Source organism: Calonectris borealis, chromosome 25 (genome assembly GCF_964195595.1).
Source record: "Calonectris borealis chromosome 25, bCalBor7.hap1.2, whole genome shotgun sequence".
NCBI classification, from domain to species: Eukaryota; Metazoa; Chordata; class Aves; order Procellariiformes; family Procellariidae; genus Calonectris; species Calonectris borealis.
In genome coordinates this window covers 5,981,250-5,999,022 of record NC_134336.1, presented here as the reverse complement: position 1 = coordinate 5,999,022, position 17,773 = coordinate 5,981,250, and positions in this window count along the sequence as shown.

Here is a 17,773-nt window from a genome sequence, read left to right as displayed (position 1 = left end):
TGCAAGGTTGGAGAAGGAAGCCCTTAATGCAGTAGCATTTATATATAAATATAAATAGATGACAAGGAAGATGAGGAAGCCAGTGAACGGCTGCATCGTGCGGCACAGCCCACAGCATTAGCTTCCTTAGCATTTAAAGCTCAATGGTGTTTGATTACTCCACACCTGCCTGCTTTTTCAAGGCTGAAAGCAGAAAAAATAATCTCCCCTGATATGCAAATCCAGCAAATCTGGATGCAGTTGAGCAGAGTAAGAAATAAATCTGGAAATCCAAGTCACCAATTTCAAACCATTTCTTGATAGAGATTTGACTGATTTCTCCCCCTTTTCTCACTCAGAAAAGGCTGCATGAGAGAGAACAAGGACTTCTCATTCTTTTTGCACCATCATCTTGGGAAAAATATGTATGGCTTCAGGGGACTGTGCTATACTACAGTAGTCGGGCGTTTTCCGACAAATCTGCTAAACTTCTAACACCAAATGTTTTGAAATGAATGTTTCTTCGCATTGCTGTACCATTTTCATCAAGAAAGCTCCCCAGATCAGAGCTCTGTGTGCTTCAGAGTAGAAACACCTTCCACAGAACCTAATAGCTCACTTTGCCTTGGCTTGAGTTCAAATCCCACTAAACTTGAGCTGTTCCAGTATAAGTGCTGCTCACTGGCCTTTATTTTTTAAGGAGTTTCATTTTCTATGAATGAGTAGAATAAATAAAGCTTATTGGGAAGAGTAGGGGGGAGAAACTTTACATGAAACTGCAGCAGTGTTGAAAAGCAAGAACTGTCTCGTACTAATGGGGCTCAGCTTGCTGAAGGGCGTCTTCTCTGGTTTGTGTCCTTTACCTAAGGAGAAGCTTCTGCCCGTGGGGGAAACAGGTGTCAAAACAATGCTGGGAAAAAACAAAATTATCTTACTGATTTTAACTGAAGACTAAGGATTTTAAAGTTAAGCAAGTAGGTAGCTGCCCTGTACAGTAGAGACTTCACCCAGTTTAGAAAAATAGCAGGCATTGCTGCTCTCATTGGAAATACCCAGCTTGTCTGAGAGGTGCAGGTTCTTTGGTGCTGCTGTCCCAGGACTAACAGTCGGAGCAACCAGGTAGAGGCTGTGCTTTTGTTGAAACAATGGCTGACTCAATAGATCTGACAGTTTTGGGGAGACAGTGATAGAATGTATGCCGTCCTTAAAAATCAATAATAAGGATCTTGTCATCACCTGCTGTGGAGGTTGGATTTTTTTTTTTTACCCATTGAACTACCAAACCCTTTAATAGCTTTTTCTAAGTACGGTTTGGTCTTTTTAAAGCAATATTTTGTCATCCAAGTTCAGCACAGTCCTAACTTTTCTCGTATCAAAGGAGAAAGCCAGCCCAAAATGTATTAAATTGGATGTAAATCAAAAATGGCTGTGAATTTGTGTCTCATAATACCATTGAAAACACTCCCCAGCTTTCCTAGTCTTTGAACCAGTGCAGTGATACCGGCATTTCTCATTCCAGCTGGATTAACGAGTTCCTGGACCAGCCAAAGACTTCCTACGATTCAGGGGAGCAAGACAGGTGCGTCTTCCCTAATAAGTCAGGCCAGATGGAACGGGTGTCAGGCCAACGCTTCCCATGAAGGAAAAAATGTACCTTTTATGCCAAGGAGCATTGGTGCCAGATACATGGAAGGAGCGGGATGAAAAGAGCATACAACTGCAAATCGAAAAAGGAACTGTTAGCATCCTCATCGCAAGGGCTGCGGCACGTGATGACAAACGGTGAATGCCGCTGCCGAAGGCCGGCTGGGGCGATGAGCTGTGTACTTGTCCAGAGCATAGGGGAGATGTTTGGTCCACCTTGGTCTGCTGTTCCTGGCCCAGAATGACGCTTGGCTGCCTGGAGCCTGCCAGCGCCAGGTGAATGATACCCAAGGCTTGAGGCTGGTGCCAGATGTCGAGCTGCAGCTATCGGATTCCTGTGGCCTGCACCTGCCTGGCTAATTGCTCCTGGGTGGAAGATGTGCCTTGCTTAGAGAGCAAATGGCAGAGTCAGGAGCTCAAGGCAAAGTACAACACGATAAAACCAACATAAAAAACAAGTTGAGAGGATGTTGTGCTTCCAAAGGCAGGTCTTCAACATTACAGAGTTAACAATAGGCTGAGACTTATGCTGTGCAGGCAGGATGCAGGAAAAAACCACTGTCTGTAGGAACAGCAGCATAGTTGTCATCCCAGTGAGGCAGCAGGACAGAATCTTCTTCCCGCAAACCCCAGCAAATGGTAAGTTTACCGCAAACTCAGATCTTGGAGGTACCAAGCGTATCAGTGAAATTGGACTAAATGTTACTGTCCACGCTTAAAAAGGTAAGGGAAAGATTTTTGGAAATGTCAGCATTTTGCTTTGACTTTCATCACATCGTCTTGATTATTTCTTCTAACCAAACTCAATGTAAGGCAATAAAGGCTTTAGGGAGGAAAAAAGTCGTATCTCAGTGGGTCTGCAGTTTTTTGTTTGAGATTTTTTTTTTCTTTTTTTGTTCTTTAGTTGTTTTTCATTCAAGCTCTCTTAGTTCAAATGTATAAATCCTTGCAGAGTTGACTCATACCAATAGGCGTCAAAAAAACTGTACTGCAGGGAAGGAATCAGAGGGTGAGGAAAAATGTCTTCTCGTCCTGGCACTAACTCTGCTAAAGCGAGAAGTGTTGCAGGGGTGGGAACGTGTCCCAGGGTTTGGCAGCGGTGTTGGCTTGTGCTGGCCTGGAGCGTGCACAGCTATAGCCTCAGTCTGCCTGTGCTCCGTCTGTAAAATGAGATGTAATAACTGCATTTGCAGACATCATTTGTGAGTAGAAACATGCTTCCAAACAGCTGGAGTTGTAGAAGAGCACACTGTGAGCCAGTCCTCCCCAGCCGCACTGCTTGTGGGTGTGCTGCCTCACCTCCTTCCCCTCTCCTTGTCCGTGTTCAGGCTGTGCCACAGGCTCCAGTGCTGTGTCCACAGCAAGACCCAGGACGGCATAGGGTGACTCCTGAATGTGCCTGCGGTGTTGGAAGTCCACGTGGGCTTTGCATTGGTTTTGCAGAGCGACTGGAAAGGCTCTGCTGCGACTTCCCCTCTGCCATACCTCTGTCTCATGCATACCAAAGGAACTGAGATTTCACCCATGCTGTGTAACAAACCTGGGCCAGGGCTTGGGGCTCCAGATACACATCTTCGCCACGGTTAGGGCCCGACTGTGCTGCTGGTGGGGATGCACACTGATAGCCTCTCAGGTTTGGCCAGCCAGAGTACTTGCAAAGAGCAGGATCGCTAACCCGTCCCACCACCCGAGGACTTCAGGGCCTGGGCACACAAGCGCGCGCTGCCCTGCGACAGAAGACCTGGCTGCAGCCTCTCCCCATGAAGGTATCTGTTCGAGTCACAAGAGCTTGCCAATGTGATAAAAGAAACATACCTGGTTTAAGATTCCTCTTCAATTTTCAGTTTGCTCTTGATATTTTTTATGTGTACATCATTTCACTAGTTCTCAAGCAGTAGCAAAACATAATTACAGTTCATTAAGCACATGAAATATTCTGTCTTTTAAAAAAAAGACCACTGGCTGTGTTACTTACTTGAAATGAAAGTGTTTCCTTTGTGTGCAGTACTGAAAGTGTGAATACTTTAATATTTCTTATTTGAATACAATTTACTTTTGGAAATACTAGTTTACATTAACAAATATTAAAATTATATACTTAGGGAATGCTCCTATGTTCTCTGTGAGCCAATATAAACACTGTGATTCTGGAGGATCAAGTCATAAAAATGTATAGATTTTAGCTTTTTTCTTTTTTCAAAGTAAGAGTATCTTGGAAATCCTTAGGACTATTTTGGGATGGGAAACACATTTTTCCGATCAGCAATAATTTCATCTGACTCCGATGAAAGCAGTACTCCTTAATAGTAAGGCAGAATGGCTAGTATTCATTAACAAGACTTCAAAACCTCATCTCTCTGGTAGATAAATGATGTATATATTTTTAAGAGTGTTAATACACTGGCTTGACTTAGCATTTTTTCCTTTTTCAGCCTCTGTAAAAGATAACATCCAGAGGAGCATCTGGTAATTAACCCCAAAGGGCCGCATGCACAATTTTATTTCAAAGGGGGACTTCCATGCTGGAAAAAGATATTGATTTTAAAAAAAAAAAAAGGCTTTTGGCTTCAAAAAGAAGCCTCTGAGTGCTATATATGCATGTTTCCTGTTGCATGCAGACTTCCCTTCTCCAATTCTGCCCATTTGGGGACTACTTGGCAAACAGAAAAAACTTGGTACAGGATAGAATGCCCTGAATAATTTATTGTCTAAAGGTTGAGAAAAAGAAATTATTTGTTTGAACACCAGGTCTGGATCAGATAATCAAACTCATTTCTACCTGTTCCCAACCTGATGTTCTCTCTGTTGCATTTATGGAAGAGCTCAGCAGTTGAACTCTTTCACAAATTCTGCAGATCAAAAGAGCTGAGCTAACGTGGAAGTAGGGAGCGGCAGGAAATTCAAAGAGCTGAATGATACGGGATACCAAAGAGGAAAAAGGTAGAGCCACTCAAAGGTAGAACCGCTGTCAGAGCCAGCAAGTGAGAGACCAGCTAATTGAAAATGTGTATTATCTTCTGAAAGTATGTTAATTGATATGTAACTTGTGATAGCCAGTGCTAGGCAATTGTGCGGGTGTGGGGAGGAAATACTCCAAATGATTCTTGCAAGGTTATTGTATTAATAAGCTTCCACGTTTATTGCCTCTGTTATTTTGAGTTAATTACATGAGCGCCTAAATGTATCTCTCTTAAATCTCAATTAATGTCCTTTACAATCAATTCATATTTAATTAATATAAAAGGCTGATTAAATGTAAAGAGAATGCTCATTTTGCACAAAGTGCTTCCAGTCCTTTCTCTGCAACAGAGTAGTTGGAAAGTAAAACCGACTGATAGGACTAAACCTGACAGCTTCGGAGTTTGCCAACTTTTCATGTTATTTAAGATGGTTCAGGAAGCCAGCAACTGTAATTCAACCGGACTGCCTACAGGTCAAACACGCTAAGTCTCCAGCAGAGCAAGCCGGGGCTATAGAAGCCCATGGTGACAAATGCAAAGGCATAGGTAGGCATGCATATATATATATATATGGCCAAACTGGTGGAGAAGGTGACGGAAGGCCCCGGCTCACAGGTGTGGAGTCCCTTGCCCTTACTGAAACAGGGGCAGGGTACAGGCGGTGCTGCACACCGTGCCACCGGCAGCAGTGAGCGCACACGCTGAGCCAGAGCTGAGAGACGTGTTGGTGATGGATGCTCTGGTCCTGCATAAATCAATGCGACATCCAACTTGTTGAGACTTGAGGTGCTTTTCAGCTTTTCTCTATGCAGTCTGGGCGGATGCAAGATTGTAATGACGGGGTATGACTGATGGATCCTACTTAGGGACCATCTTGTAAAGCTTGTCTATACAGTGAGAAGGACTGCTGCTCCCACTGAAGGGAGTGACTGGTTTAGGTCATATGGCAGGGGCTTGTATTTTGAAGGTAGAAACTGCTTGATGCAGCCTTCAGCAGTGATTCAGAGAGGGGCTGATTCAATGACGCAGAGCCAAAATGTTGGGAGCTTCAAATGTCTAAAGCAAGTTTCTCCAATGCTGGCAGCTGGATGTGGATAGGTGCCTTTCTGGAAGCTGCACAATGTGAAAGTAAGAACCAGGTTAGTAAAGAGCCAAGTTTCTCAAAGTACAATTTGTACTGAAATTCAAGGGAGTTTCAGGATTGCCATTTCAGACTCAGGTGGCTAAATTCCACATAAATGCTGTGTAAAATCTCTTTGCTCACCTTCACTTCTAGCTCTGTGAAGCTGAAGGTCATGTTCTTCTCTTGACTCTGGAGGAAGGCTGTTCCTAGGTCTGTGGCTTGAATCTTCACAGGAGAAAGTCCCTCGTTTATCCTCCCTGACTCCCGGGAGGAGCGTCTTCCCACCCCTCTTTGGGCTTACTGGGCCTTGGTTATCTCTTGCAATTAATACAAGAATAATCCATGTTTTGAAATTCCTTGCCTGGATTAGCTACTGGCTGGAGTACTTAGCTCATGTACATACAGGATCTCTCCAAGGACTTGTCTTCTAGTATTTATTCTGATAACTGTAACATGCAGATAAGAGGAGTACACGACACTGGAAATACAGAATAAATTTACATTTTCAAAACTGCAGAAAGCCACATTCAGAGAGCATCCATGTTCTGAGGATAAGTAGCCCATAAAAGGAAGGAAATCCATAATAAAGGCTGGTGTCTCAAGCAGCAGCCTGCTAAATATGCCTGTGTTTTAGTTGATCTCAGGAACTGAGGCACTGAATTCAAATTTGGGGGCGAGAAACTCCACTCAACCCTAGACTTCCCCTTACTCAACAAGAGCCTTGTCTCAACTGGTGGCAGGGTAAGGTACAAAGTAGAGGGCAAAACTTCACAGAAAAAGGTGTTTCTTTGATTTTTGCCCTTGATTAATTCATCCCTCTTCTGTTTGCTGAAGATCTGCAAACAAATTGTGAAATTCATATGTGCATTGGATTGTCTGACTTTCTTCTCAAGAATTACTGGTCTGTGCCTCATGCTGACTGCGAATACCAGGACTGAACGTGTGATTTGCAATCACAAGTACTGGGCCCCTTTAAATTAAGACTGACTTAACAGCCACTGCAGATTTTTCTAAAATCGACAAAAGATGTGTTTTTGGCAAAGCTTTGGCAACTTGAATTAAACTTGCTTTAAAGTATTTGCTTTCCTCTACTTGGATTGTATGAACATTTGCAGTGAAAAAGCAGGAAGGAGCAAAAAAAAAAAGAAAACTACTTTCTAAAGCAAGTAAACACTTGTGGAATTTCTCTCCCTACATATATTTAATTCTAATCAGGTACAGCATTGCCTGGATAAGCAAGGAGTGGATTGTTCTCTCTCTCAGCTAGACTTACGATCTTTTTGGTTGTTTTTTTATGTTGAAAGTATCGGATTTTGTAATTAAGCCTATTTTTTCACTGACTTTTTAATCCTTCTGTGTCTGGAAGTGTTGAGACAGGAAAATACTGCAGTACTGTGGTTGTGCTAGTCTCTGTGCGCTTTGGCTATAGTATACTCTTCTCTTTTTTTGGAAGATGAAAAAGTAACTTCTCACATAATCGTATCGCTCCAGGAGCTGACGCTTTCAAACCTCAGCAACTGCATGTGAGCACTTCAAACAGTGAGCCATTTGTGTTCCAGCTGCCGAAGCTGGCAGGACGGAGGACAGCCCAACGCCACGCGATCTCTGTTAAAGCCCATGGCAGAAGCCCAGAAGACTTTAAAAGAAACAAGACTTCACCCATGGAGAATTCCCTCTTTCACTTGAAGCAGAGAAAAGGAAAGTTCCTCTTCAGGAACAATGCAGGCAAGAAGTCTTATCAGGCAGCCTTGTCTTCTAAGGAAAATTAAAGATTGAGTCAAAGAGGCAATGAGTAAAGAATTAATTTTTTGTCTTGTGAATTAGATGAAGAAGTGACCGTTTTATATTCCTTCAAGGGAAGCCTCTTAAATAAAAGGAGCAGGGAAAAAAAAGAGAGAAAGTGGAAGGAGGAGGGAGAGAAGGAGAAAGTGAAAACTGCTTGGAGCTATAATACAACCAAAGGCAAGAATTCTTCATTAAGAACTTCATTTAAAATCAGGTGCATCTGAGTAGTTTTGCCACCCTCCTGAAAGTTCATTTTCTCTCTGTACAGCACTTTTCTGAATGCATAAATCTTTAATAATCTCATTTTCCAGTGACCATATATGTATACAATTGGCTCTTGGTCTAAAGAGAGTATGTTAAAGCAGTCTCGCTCGGAGACCTCTTGTTCTGAGACCTGGAAGTAAAGAAGTTTTCAGCAAAGCTGTGATGAAACCTTCATCAGTTGGTGCCCTTGGCTGTGGGTGGCTTTGTTTTTTTCTTTGAGACTTTTTTTTTTCCTTGAAGTATGGAGCTTTTGTTTTGAACCGAGGAGTTTTCTGAACCAATTGAGGAGATGCTGTCACTGTGAGGTGTGCTCCCCGCTGAATCTGGAGGCACTGGCATTTGTACAAAGCAATAACTTTCTACCCAAACCACTTTTCAGTGGAAAATGTGTTTTCTCTCTGTGAAAAAAGAAAACCAGATTTCCTCTGAAAAGAGTTTTTATTTAATTTTTTTTTTTAAAAAAATAAAAGGTACTGAGTGCCTTTACATTTGGGATCTTGCCCTAAATTATAAAACTTTAAAAATTCAGGTGAAAGAATAGCTTTTTTCCTATTTAAAAAAAAAAAAAAAAAGACAAAAGTGATTTCTCTCAGCAAACACTCTGAATTTTATCTGAGAAAATAACCCCAATTCTCCCAAAACATGCAAACTGATTTTCAGGCAGAAGTCTAATTGGAATTTTAGTGAAAAACTCAGGTGTCTCTAATCAACACAACTTCTGGTCTAAGAAGACTTTGGTTAGGGTAGAAGCTTTGCAACCTGCTCGTCTCCAGTAAAAGTGTAGGAGAAGTTCCTTTGGCTCTGGATTCTGCATGTGGCGGCGCTAGGCTGAGAGCAATGGAGGTCCCCGTGCTGAAGGACCCTCTGTACCCTGGCACCATCCCTGGGTTGTGGCTGGTGGCACAGTCCTGTTGGTTTGTACCAACAGATCTTCTTGTCTGTGGGGGGCACCTCCACCCCAGAAAGTCCACTTTTCACCCCAAATTCCACAGAGGTGCAATGACCTCTTGGACTCTGGCACTTCTTACCTCTCAAGGCCTTTACCATGGTCCTTACCCTTTGTGTCTGCTCCATAGCCCTGTCACAGCATCTACGAGTCAGCAAACTCTTCGAAGGCTGAGGTCCGTGGATGCATAACTCGGTTCTCTTTGCTTCCGAGAGTTTTCCCTGTCTTACAGGGACTTGCTTCACTCTGCGGAGGATAGCTGGGGCAGAGTGGGATGCCCCAAAGGCTTTAGCACAGGTTCTTCCCAGCTCTCCTGGCCAGAAGGAAGGCCAGAAGGAAGGTGTTAGCAGAGGCTAGCACCCTTGGCACATCATTGCTAAGGAAGATGGGGAAGAGGGCGGGATGATTTTAAAACCTTTAGATTCATCTCCCCTCCCTACTGCCTTGCTTCCTTCTCTTGCAATGATGTATTTTTGCATCATCTGCTCTTTGTGAAGCTTTTCTTGACACCCCACTGAATGCAGAGGCATCTAAGGAATTTAAAAAAATAAAAATCTTTTCTTCCATTTATTGGAGGGAAAGGCAAAATAAGAAATGAAAAACGGCCCACTAGCTCCAAGAGATAAATACAGCACAGGTCAATAACTAAAAGCGCTTTCATAGGCCACAGCTGGATAGCATTGCTTGGTCTGATTTTTTTTCTTAAACTCTATCTTTGTTATATGTGCAAAGCTCGTGAAAATAGTCATTAGGATTGCAGCATTCCTGATCTTTATGCCTATCGACTGACAAATCCGCGAGGCATAATGGAAGCACCCGTTGTTGTGGCTACTCATGAAATAAAAGCTCTCACAGACAACTCGAGAGGATTTTTTAAAAATTTTGTTCTTAGCAGCTTTCCTTTCCTCCCTGCTAGTTAATGTGCCTCCCAGCAACAAGACCCAGAGAGAATTGAAAAACCACTGGCAAGGTGGCCTGTAATTAACTAGCTGAGTTTGTGTATCCGGAACAAAAGAGCTAAATATGTAGCCATCAGTTAATTGAAGGAAAAAAAGCACTGCTTTGAATTGCTCCACAGTGCTTCTGCCCCGATGGCTGGGAAGGGCTGTGGCATGGCGATGCAAACGCCCGTGTGTTGGGGATACCCTGCAGAAAATCTTAGGAGGCGTGGAAGCTGTCTGCTGAGGAAGCCAGCAGCTGTATAAAGGAGCACCCTGGATCCTGCGCTGCGTCTGGAGGAACTGAGTCTTGAGCTTAAGAATTTGGGAATGAAGTGCTTGGGTTTTGTTTCACTCCGCTGCCTCTTTTCTCTTTGTGTGGCACACAGACATGCTGTTCTCCATTAATTACCCGGCATGTCCCTGTCCAAGCCATTGGAGCAAGTCAACAGCAAGCATTGGCAGGGTGAGAACAGCACAAGCCTGCACGCACATCTGCAGCCAGATGTGATGGCATCTGCTGTAGGGGAATGCCTGCAACAGCCCTTTCAGATGGACGTATTGGACCACGATGACCTCCAGCTACCTTCTGGACATCACCTGGTGCCCTGAGGTGCTCTGGATGTGAGTTTTTATGTCGGCCTAGAGGCCAAAGTCAGCTGTGACTTAATGGAAGCAGAAAGTGTACCACGATCCTGGGGGGAGGGCGAAGCCCAGCCCGCATAGTCCTGCTTTGCCTGCTCCCCTCCCAAACCAGATGACCAGACTTTACTTTGCTTGTGCATGTGAAAGCCTGTAAGCGCTCTGCCTTACTTCCAATTCAATAGATGCTTCAAAAAGTCTCTGTCTTTCGTATTTAAAGTGACGTCACTCCTTGCAAGGGCTGTGGTATGCAGGAAGGGCGCATTGCTACCTAGAAATAATGTTAGACAATTTCATGCCGTATTTGCTGGCCTTTTCAGGAAAGCTCTGTGGTCAGCATTGCCCCTTCCTAAGACCAGGTGCTAAACAAAGGTCAGCCAAGAGCAGGACTCGTCATGTAAGATAGTCACCCTAAGGTTTCAGAAAGCGTTTGGGATCCTGAGGCTGTTCGCTGCACTGTTTGGAAACCCGTGAATGAGAAACTGAAGAGGGAGTTGGCTGGAGAAGAGACACTTGGTTCTTGCTGTTCAGATCAATTCTGGTGTCAGCGTTAAATTGGGGCTGGGGTATTAGGTAGGAACAATTCCTGGGGACCTGGGAGAAGGTTGCTTTACCGTAGACTTGGTTTCATGTCCTTGAGCCTCGTGCACGTGTGTGACACACGTGTGCACCCTCCAAGCACTGGTAAAGCAGGGAGGATTTGTGACCCATGGGATGTCCTTCTGCACAGCACAGTCCCAGGAGCCTCACCCAGTCATTTCTGCATCACGCCCTGGTGCCTCTGAGTGATTAGGTTCTTTAAAAATATATGGTCTTGTTTACAAGATTACTTCTGATGCTTTCATGTCCACTTTTCATTGCGAGAAGGGAGAAAGGAGTTGTAATGCACATTTGGAATATCATGTTTTGTGAAAGTGTGTTAGTTTTGTTAAACTATGCATTTAAAACTCTCTTTTTCTCCATAAAAAATGGAGAGGGTTTTTCTGACATTTTAAAATGAAATATTTTCAGTTCATCTTGTTCTCAAATTTCCTTTCTTTTTTCTCCTCTTTAATAATCCTTAAAAGGTGAGGAAACCAAGTATTTCTTTCAACCAACACTGCCTTTACTTTTGCTACAGTTCTGAGGTGGGGTGGGGAAAGACAATCAGTCCAAAATGATCTTTTAATTCATAAAGACTTGAACGTGTCTTACTGTGCCCTGACTTAACAGCTGTAAGTGATGGAAAATCGAGTGCATTCCTGGTAAATTGTTCCAGTGCTTAGTTACTTGTGCTGGAAATAAAAAGAAAATTCTTTTCTATCTTAATTTTTACCTTTCAGATCTTTCCTGAAGGCTGCAGCCTACAATTCTGCTAAGTATATTGGATTCTGAATGGATTTACTAAGTATAAAACCAGGTTCTGGGAGAATCTGCTGTAATATTCTCCAGCTTGGAATTGGAAAATTTATATTCGATAAAACATACCTACTGCTCATATTCAAAACATAGCCACACGTGGGACATGGGTGACAAGAAGAGATAAGCAGTCAGTCCCATCTTCATGCGTGGTCAGGGGTTGCGGGTGGTCATGGCAGAATATTTTAAGAAATTGCCCCGTCCCTACAAGAAACATCAGCAGAGCAGCTCAGTGTGTTGCAGTTTCTTAAACTATTGCAATTACATCTCTTGCAAGAATCAGACCCTTCCACCAGCCTCGCTTTTCTCTGACTTTTCGTCTTTAGCTAATCAGATCTGCTCAAAATGAAAGAGCTATCAGCAGGGTGGGAAGGAATGAATTTGCATCGCCTTGAAGGACAGGTGATAGACGGATGGCACAAATACAAAAGAGCGAAAAGTCTCCCTGTCAGCTGCTGTTGAAACCTTCCTGGGAGATAAAAACATCTTGGAGGGAGTGAAAAAAATAAGGTACTGCTTGCTCCTGGCTTCAATGCCCCACAAGCCAGTCTGCGAAAACGTGAGCTTAATGTCAGAGGGAGCTGCAGTTAATTTATGCCGATTCCTCCTTAATGAGGCTGACGTGAGACTGGCCTATTTGGAAGATGATAGGTAGCTTTTGTGAAATGAATCTCTCTTCGAGGGCTTTTCAGTGCTTTCCGGCAGTCTGATGATAGCGTTGTAATCCTGGCAATCTGAAGGTTTCCGCTGTCTCCGAGCCTCCGCCGGGATGCTCTGATTACAACCAATCGCCCAAACATCTATTGCCCTCTCGCCCCTTCCAGGCCATGTCCTCTCTGCGTCCTGGGCTCATCCTCTTCCCTTCCACATGTAGGAACAAATTTTCAAAGCAGCCTCCCTTACACCTCCATAGAAATCATACTTTTCAAAGTGAATTAGCAAAAAAAACCCCACCACCTTTTTTTTTTTTTTTTTAAACCAAATGAAGCGCAGAAGGTTTATTTCAGTGCAAAATGAAGTATGCTGTTTCAATTTTAACCCTTTTGGAACGTTTTAGGTGATGTTAGGTCTGTTTCTAAAAGACAGCATGTTTTCTTGTGTTAAGGTTGAAGCAGAACATTTTAACTGATCAGAAATTCACCTGCCACCAGAAGTTTTCCTGCCTAAATTTGTCCTGATTTTTGATCCATATGTGTGAGTAATCATGATTCCCCTGAAACTTCCATAATTTCTATTTCCCAAAAATAATTTATCTGGCTTTGTTCCTATTTAACGACCTTTAAATAAGAGACAAATTTTCCAATGTTTGCATTCTCTAGCACTTCACACAGAGATACAGCATGAAAACTGTTGATGTGCTTATGTTTCCCTTCTAATTACTCCCCTATAGACCTGAAAGCATTCTCTGAAATTCTTTCTTTATGGAAGACAGATTTTGGCACTGGTATGAATTAGCAAAAAACACCAATTTTTCCACACAATAGCCGTAATATTGGGCCTAATTCTGCTATTGCAGGAGTGAATGAAAGATGAAGACACAAGTAGCTGCAGGAATTTAAAAATTAGTTTAAGAGCCCTACAAAATCAAGTTTTTCTATTTGATTGACTGATTAATGAGCTGTTACCACCAGCCTGGGCATGTGTTGCCATTGCCAGCCTGTCTGGTAAACTTCTGGGCTCTAATCAACGTGAAAGGAAATGTTTATAGAACCTCTGCAAAGCTGAAATGCCGAGTTTAACGCACTTGCAGGGCTGTTTGAGCAGTATGGTTACCTCTGCTCATACCTCTTGCTCACAGGTACAGGCAGCACCATCTCAGGGAGCCTTTCCAACCCGTTCCCAGGGCTGGAGGTCTTGCAAAGTATTGTAAAGTGGGTCCCTGGGGTCTAATTTTCCTCTGACAGGTACTAATATAACACCAGCTGTAAACCTGTGGGGCCAGACCCTGAGCTGGGGGAAGGCAGCGCAGGGCTGGTTTGTAAAAGAGCCCCAGCTCCTTTATAGAGGAGGCTGCTGTTGTTGCCTGGTGGGGGTTGTAGCCTGCTGAGGCTGGTTTAAGGGAGCTTCGTCTCACCACCAGTCCAAGCCTGTGCTCTTTGGACCAGGCAGCTATAATGCAATTAGAAAGCTGCCCTGCTAAAACCTTACCAGTCCTGACTTTAATGGCTTTTTTTCTTTATGAAAAGCCGCAATCAAAATGAAATCCAAACAGTGTATAGTGCTGTGCAAACACCAAAAGACCCTGCCTACCCCAGAGACCACATTTCTAAGTACGGGTTACAACAGACAGAAACACAGTGACTAAAATAAGTCTTGCAACAGGTTTGGGGTAGGGCGGAGAGTCAGACCTGTGCCCTGGTTCTCGTGCCCTGGACCCAGGACCAGACATGGTATTTAGTAAGAAGAAGCTTGCAGACAAGAGTTTTCCAGACCCACCCAGTTATCCATCATGCAAAGGATTTCTTGATGTATTATAAGCAAGGATACCTTAGCCAGAAATCCCACTTACTGATATCTTGGTAAGAACCAGCTTGTGCATTGAAAATTCAGACTTGGAGCTTTTTCAGCAGCTGAACTTCTGAAAAAGCCAGTTGGCTGTTCAGTACTAAACAACTGCACATATTTATCAACTGAAAACTATACGCCACTGGATTAACAATTAAACCTTGCTGATTTATACTTCCCAATGCAAAGGGCTAGGAAACAGCTCTGTCTCCACATGTAGTTCTGCTGGCTTTCCAAACTGGCCTTCATGCTTCAAATCGAATCATCTCCAAAAGAGCACGGCCTTTGAAAAAATACAACAGTGCAGAGTTATTCTGGCTGCAGTTGTGTGTGAGTGTTTCAGTGCCTCCGATTTTGGTATGCAAAGAAGCTGGTTGTGTTGGAAACAAACATATGCTTCATTTAAAGAAATAACCAAGTGCTTTTACGTTTAATTCCTGACCAAGTTTATGTAAAATTAATTGCATCACATGTTCTGTGTATCTTTTAATTGCAAAACCAATTAACTTTAAAATGTTCTGCTTTGTAGTTCTGCTAATGGATGGCATAGTTTTAGTTGGCTTTACAAAATCCATCTTTTGTTGAAACTGGGCAGGCAGCCATACTCAGTTATCTCCTGGAAGTGAGTTCCCTTCAGCTGAGCCAGTTTCAAGCAGTTGATGCACTGAAGTTATTTTACAGGCATGGTTTTTTGGGTGAGCATCTGTGAAGAGACTATACAGCCCTTCAGGAGGAAATGCTGGGTTCCTTGGGGGAAGCGCGGCTGGCTATTTGAGGTTGCTGGTATTTGAAGCTGGAAAGGCTGATTCCAGTGGGCTCAACTTCCATCAGTGATGTTGTGATTGCAATGATAGCAACATCCAGAGCAGCCTCCAGCTTTCTGAGGCCAAGGACGGTACCTGGGGGTGGTAGCTGGGATGAAGAGCTGTCAGGAGGATCCTGGCATGCAGCACTTGCTCCTGCCTGGGAGACCGGGAGCAGCTGATGCTGCTGGAGGTCCCCGCTCCTCCAGCAGGAAAGCTCCGCAAACCCGGGTCCTTCCTTTGGCATTAGCAGACCTGTGGCTCTTGGGGGCTGTGGCACAAGCAAAGTGGAAAGGAGAGCCACGATTGCTTTTCCTGCCCTGGCTTGCTGCCTTTACTAACAGCCCGTAACTGGGGCCAGCCCTGCCAGTGCCTGGGCCTTGCAAAGGACACTTCTGCCCCTCTAGACCATGGGAAGCAAAGGGCAGAGCCCTACAGCCACATCCTTCCTTATTCCAGGGCTGGAAAGACAGCTGGCCCAACGACCCTATAGCAACGATTTGCTGGCACTCAGTCTTTCTCTAGCTAGTAGAGATCTTGGGGAGAAGGGCTGTACTTGGAAGAGCCGTCAGGGTGAAGCTTCAGACATCTGACATCGCATCATGATATCTTCTGTGAGCTGAGCTGATTTGATTTTGTAGCTATGAGGAAAAAAAATTAATAATCAGCATATAACTGAAGGTTTTCCTTTTAAAAAAAAGTTCTGAAACATTTTGCAATTTGCGCTGCTGTTGTCTTCAAATAGAGCTTATTATTTTTATTGTTATTTGAAGATTTTCACACTGTTTTCTGCTGTCATGTATGTCAGGGCTTTGACTTTTGTTTTTATAATTAAGACCAGCAATAGAAAAATGAAGCTTTGCAGCTTGGTTGTAGCTTAGAAAATGTGTCACTGCTGCAGAAATTTATTTTGTTTCCTGAGTTTCTGTCCCTTTGCCAAAGTTTGGGAATATTTTGGCATTTGAGATAGTGTGTTTGTTGGAGGAAATTATTTATTTAAGGGAAAGAAGAAAGGAGAAAAACCTGATCTCATACTATTATTATTGAGATAGGTAAAACCAACAGGAGAAAAAACACTCCAGAATATGAAATAGTATATACTTTTAAAAAAAAAAAAAGTTAAAATCAGTTTATTTTAAAAAACCCCAAATATTTCAATCTTATTGCAGTTGTCCTTCCATATAAGATCCTCTTTATCTTCTGAGTGAGGCAGATCTGATCCCTTCTTTCTCCTGGGCTGAACACAGGGCGCACATAGGATCTCCCCCCTCCTCCTTCCCACCTCTATTCCAGGTGCCCGTAGGAGCCTACATCCCCTGCCCGATTTGATGGATAGTGACCGGTGGATTCACACATACATACCTGCACACACAGAATCCTCTCATAAGCTTTGTTTGGTTAGAAAGCCAAGAGAAAAATAACAGGTATTTGAATAAACAGATCTTTCCACCTGTATTCTGCTTACCCCCAGCGAACAACGAGTACAGACACCCCTGCTCTCAGCTTGAGCCTTGTTATCTCACACTCCTCCTAATACAGGAATAAGCACAGTGCTTTTAGAGAAGCCAGTCCTGACGGATACTGCAAGATCAAAATCAATCAGGACCCTGGCACAGAAAATGAATCTGTCCTCCCAAAAAAGAAGGTCCATCCAATTCAGAACCGTGACCATCATTTCCGAAGGATGCAGGCGGCAGCCAGCTCCATCCCTTGTGGGGGCCTACGGCAGGGCAGACACCCCGTTCCTGCTCTGGAGGAGCTTGGCTGGACCCCCGTGAGTCCCCCGCCTTGGCTGGACCCCCCAGCCCTGCTCCCAGCCCTGGCAAAGGGGAGCCCAAGCTGTCCCTTTCCACAGGGGACTGTGGTGGAGGAGCTCTGAAAGCAGAGCCCCGGGGCTCCCGTGGGCGCTCCGCAGACCCACAGTACTGGCAGCAGATGGTTGCCTTAGTGCCACCCCTCTGTCGTTCCCATCCTTGTGGCTAATGAACTGGAACTGTTCGGTCCTTGGCTTTCTCTGGGGACAGACTGCACTCTTGAAAATGTCAATAGAAAATGCTGTGAATCTTTCTTCCCTCAAAATGGACAGGATACAGAAACGTGAGTCCTCAAAGAAGCATTGCAATTGCATCGTCTCGGTAGAGTTCCCGGGATGTATCTCTACAGCACAAAGATCCCAGACCTGCTTTGCCCAAGACTCTCGACTTTGAGAGCTGCTGCCTCTGAAAATTGCCTGTGCAGAAATACCAGGACAGTTGCCAGTACCGGGCCTTGCTGAGACCCCGGGTTCCTCGGCTGCCGTGCTGTGAATGCCACAGAGGAGCAGGCAGCTCACGTGGCTTCTTGTCAGGGTGTCCCTTTATGAGCATCGCTCACCCAGGTGTGTCTGCACAGGCCAGTTTCCCCCCTGCCCTTCCTCCTGCAGCTATTCAGTGAGTTCTGCCCAAGCATTTTGGTATAACCGACATTGCTATCAGGTGAGAGGTCCATGATTGACTCTGCCCTGGCTTCAGGGCTAGACAAATGCAGAGACCATGGTCCCTTTCACATCCGTCCGCCTACCCCCACAAGAATTCTTTTCCCTTAGTTTCTCTTTACTTCTTTTTTTGGGTATAAATTTATTCCAGGAGAACATTTCTGCTCAGCTCCACTTCATTCATGTCTCCCACCAGCAGATTACTCAGCCTCAGCTGGGCAATTCATTTGTTTTTATGAATTAAGTATTTTTGTAATGTGGCATGAGCCCTTTTTAATTTGTGCCCGACCGCTGAGCTGAAGTAAAGTGCTTC